The sequence below is a fragment of the Sinocyclocheilus rhinocerous genome, unplaced genomic scaffold, assembly GCF_001515625.1.
Source record: "Sinocyclocheilus rhinocerous isolate Xijiao unplaced genomic scaffold, SAMN03320098_v1.1 scaffold952, whole genome shotgun sequence".
Taxonomy (NCBI): domain Eukaryota; kingdom Metazoa; phylum Chordata; class Actinopteri; order Cypriniformes; family Cyprinidae; genus Sinocyclocheilus; species Sinocyclocheilus rhinocerous.
The window spans coordinates 263,787-268,597 of NW_015641498.1; the positions used below are offsets into that span (position 1 = coordinate 263,787).

General features: G+C 33.0%; 1 pseudogene; it reads right to left on the reverse strand.

Moving 5' to 3' along the window:
* Positions 1-3,954, reverse strand: part of LOC107755143 (transmembrane and coiled-coil domains protein 3 pseudogene) — a 21,631-nt pseudogene extending 17,677 nt beyond the window's left edge.
* Between the last annotated feature and the right edge of the window lie 857 nt (positions 3,955-4,811).

The following is a 4,811-nucleotide window of genomic DNA, read 5'->3' on the forward strand; positions in this document are numbered from 1 at the left end:
AAGTTCCGTCGTTACCAATAGATTTCAATGGAACTAACTACCATAGTTAGCTAACGATGATTTTGGGAAACGCACCCCAGGTTAGTATACAGGCCAAATTCCTACATGCCTGGCAACATTTTCACTGGTCCAAACACCAAAAATATTAAATTTCTTATTTTAAAACGTATTTACATTTATTATTGGTCACACTTTATTTTAAGGTCCAATTCTTGCTATTAACAAACCATTAACTATGACTTCTGCCTCAATAAACTCCTAATTTGCTGCTTATTAATAGTTAGTAAGGTAGTTGTTAGGTTTAGGTATTGGGTAGGATTAGGATTGTAGAATATGGTCATGCAGAATATGTGCTTTATGAGTACTAATAAACAGCCAATATGTTAATAATAGGCATGCTAATAAGCCACTAGTTAAAAGTGAGAATTGTTCCCTATTCTAAAGCGTTACATTACTATTTAATATTTCGTGGATGGTTACATGCACGTTCTATTACCCTCATATCACAATGTATAAAATACAAATGTACATACCTGCCAGCTTTACATGACCAAAACAAACGTTTAAAGGATATAATTTTGTAAAATATACTTAGAAAAGAATTTACACCATACCTATTTTAAAGTTTGTTCCAATAAAATTTATTTCTCCATAAACTCTAAGTATACACTAAATAATAAATGACATTTTTTATATATATTTTAATACTTAATATTTTAATTCTAGTAATAAAATGTGTAAAATATGATTTATTATTATATATTTCTGTTTTATACACTGTTATTACTGGAGACACCAATAAAAAACTATTTTGCTGGAAAATAATGGTATTTTTTCCCCAGAAAAATACTGCCATTTTCAACCCATTCTTACTGATATACCCATCAAGTCATTCTTGCAATTTCCACAAAACGTCTGTCAGCCAGTTAGATCATTAAAAGCTTGACAAGCAGAAATCAACCAAAATGTTCAAAGAATCAAACGTTCATTTTGAAACGCAAGTAAATGAATGTAAAACAAATACAGGTCGATGATAGATCTGTAAATGTGTTTATGTTTGTGTTTTTAGGAGCCCCAAAGTGGCAAAACACAATGCTTATAGCATCACTTAAGCATTAGTCATATGAACTCAACATATGTTTCTATTTGATCTGTCATTTAATCAATACTCCATCACTTCATCCAGTGGGGAGATCCATAAAGGCAGCTTCACTAACACAACACGTTTATGATACATCAAAGCGTACACGTAAAGCAATTCAATTACGAAAGGCTAATCGAATGTGCTTTACGTTCTTTCTCTCCATTAACGCCAGGCTTAATAATGCACTGGCAGACACCTTCAAAACAATCAATTAAGTCTATCAGAGACCCCTCCATTCTCTAAATCACGCATCTGTGCTAACAGCACGTAAATGTGTTTCCTCCAAGAACCTCATTTAAACACAGACTGATGCAGATGCTGCTAATGCACTAATTTTCTTCCCTTAAAAGTACACAAACACTCTTTAGGTTTAGCATGAAAAACCAACACGTTCTTTTAATAAAGTGGCAACAGCATCAGTCTGGCACACACACTGTTTTAGTGCCAGGGGTCGGGGGTCTACACACGCACACACACACACATGTACGTTGGACACAGAAGCACTTGTTCTGCTTACAACAGCCCAACTCAAGACCCGAGCACATGCCCCAGCACGCCGCCATCACCCCAGTGTTTCAAATGCATTTCAATGTGGTTTCGGCGTGTGTGCAACAGATACTTGGAATTTAGATTTTCATGAATGCTGAAGCATCGCTATTAACTCATTACGTTACGGCAAACACCAGCGTAACCGGTCTAACTGGGGTTAAGTATCATTTGAGCCAATGACCTCTGAACACACTCTCTGGAGAGAGACACAGTTTCAATAGTACAGTTTCAGCATTACTGAAGTACTTTACTACTCAGCATATTGTTATGATGTTTGTTTATACCAGACCTAGTTACAAAAAAAAAAAAAACCTTTAATTAAAATTTGAAAAATATATAATAAACAAGAAATTTTAAACAAATAGTAGAATCCCATCTAATGCTTTTAGGACTGATTCCTATTTATGATAGAAATTCCACTGGCATTCCCTTTTTTTTTTTTTTTTTGCGAGCAACATGCATAGATCATGCAAATAACTGAAATGTCTCAGGCATGAACACTACTGTTCAAAAATTTGGGGTCGGTAAGTGATTTCGAAAAGTCTCTTGTGCTCTCCAAGGCTGCATTTATTTGATGAAAAATACAGTAAAAGTATTGTGAAATATTATTACAATTTTAAAATAATTTTTTCTGTTTTTATATATTTTAAAATGTAATTTACTCCTGTAATGGCAAAGATGAATTCAGCAGCCTTTACTCCATGATCCTTCAGAAATCATTCTAATATGCTGATTTGACATTCAATGAGCATTTCTTATTATTATCGATATTTTTGTGTAAACCATGATCCTTTTTTCTGGATTCACTGATGAATAGAAAGTTAAAAAGAAAAGCCTTTATCTGAAATAGATTTTTCTGTAGCAATGTAAATGTCTTTACTGTCACTTTTTTAAATCAATTTATTGCATCCTGAGTATTAATTTCTTTTCCTTTTTAAAAATTTTACTGTCCCCAAATTTTGAATGGTAATGTACTATGCCAGCATGGGATGTCAACTAACCTTGAGGTAAATGTTATTTTTTGTGAGATATACAAACTATAATATTTGAATTAAAGCACTATTTTGAAAACATTTAGGTTAACAAAGCCCTAATGTTTTGGAAAATAGCAGTAATTGTTGCCATCAGAAATCATTCTAATATGCTGATTTGGCATTCAATGAGCATTTCTTATTATTATCGATATTTTTGTGTAAACCATTATCCTTTTTTCTGGATTCACTGATGAATAGAAAGTTAAAAAGAAAAGCCTTTATCTGAAATAGATTTTTCTGTAGCAATGTAAATGTCTTTACTGTCACTTTTTTAAATCAATTTATTGCATCCTGAGTATTAATTTCTTTTCCTTTTTAAAAATTTTACTGTCCCCAAATTTTGAATGGTAATGTACTATGCCAGCATGGGATGTCAACTAACCTTGAGGTAAATGTTATTTTTTGTGAGATATACAAACTATAATATTTGAATTAAAGCACTATTTTGAAAACATTTAGGTTAACAAAGCCCTAATGTTTTGGAAAATAGCAGTAATTGTTGCCATTTTTAAGGGTTTAACGGAGATATTATATTACTGTAGTAGGTGTATATAGGCTACACCGCGCTATATAAGTTGTAGATGCAATGAACATTAATAAAATACCCTTAATACATTTAAACCTTGTAAAACCACAGTAATGATAACTATGCAAATAAAACAACACGACAGCAGTACCATATCATGTATGTAAAAGATAGTAAAAATCGCGGTACGTGAACAAAAGCTTTGTAACAAAACCATTGTTTACATCAAAACAATACTGGTTACAGTAGTATTACTATAGTAAAATTAAAGATATTTCGAGGAAGCACAGGAAAGACAACATCTTCTCAGGAGCCATAAACACCAGAAACATCATACGATATCCACACATATCATGCACGGTGTCAGGGTTAGATAACATGCTGCATGGATGGATTAAAAAGACTCAAGCATAACTACCATTTCGCAGTGTAAGAAAGAGTTCCTCTCGAGTTCAGGTAAAGTTCTCTCGGCGCTGGGCATAGTTCAGTTCACTTCGGTCCGGACCGGTCAAACTGGACCCTCATGTGCGATTACGGCGTTTCGGTTTGCTACATTGTGTCGCGGGTTGCGGGGCGCCGCCGAGCGCTCTCGGTCCGTGGATTCCCCTTTGTAATCTGCGCGACACACACATTCACTCAGTCAGTCACTCAACCCTCGAGCACATTTATCTGGTGAGAGAGAGAGAGCGAGAGAGCGAGAGAGCGAGGGAGGAGCGGGACGCGAGTTCATCATTACGTCACAGCCATTTAGGGGAGGTACTACAGGTGGTCAAATATTTTCTTTCCATTCATCAACATAAAAATGTCATTTTGAAGTATAATTTAAAAAAAAGTATAATTATATTTAAAGTATATTCTGATTCCACACACATAAATATGTAGATGAGACACCTTACTAAATATGCACATATATATATATATATATATATATATAATATAGACTGAGACAAAATATTACAAAATTATTTTTTCGTATTAATCTGATCAAAAACGCAGTGGTTGGTAATTATCGGACCCTATTCTTTCTTCTCTTCTTTATTAATACATGTTATATGTTGTTTCTTTATATATATGTTTGTTTAATAAATTATACAGATATGGAACAATCAGGTAAATGATGACAAATATTATTTTAGGGTGAACTACTTTTAGGTTTAAATTTAGTTTAAGTTTTAGATTTTGATTCTGTGCAGTGTTGTTATTGTAAATAAAACTTGAAATGAAGCTGAAATAAAATATAAAGATGAAAACTTTAAAAAAAACTAAACCCAAAATTAGAAATGTTGCCTTAGCAACTACTAAATGATAACATACTGAATATAATAATAATATAGTTTAAGTACTAAAATTTCCAAAACTACAATTGAAATAAAAATAAATTAAAGGGGTCATATGATGCTTTTTTAAAGATCATTATTTTGTGTATTTGGTGTAACAGAATATGTTGACATGCTTTAATGTTCAAAAAACACATTATTTTTCAAATACTGTACATTATTGTAGGTCCTACCTACCCCGCCTCTCTCAAACGCTTCGTTTTCTACAAAGCCCCCTCCTT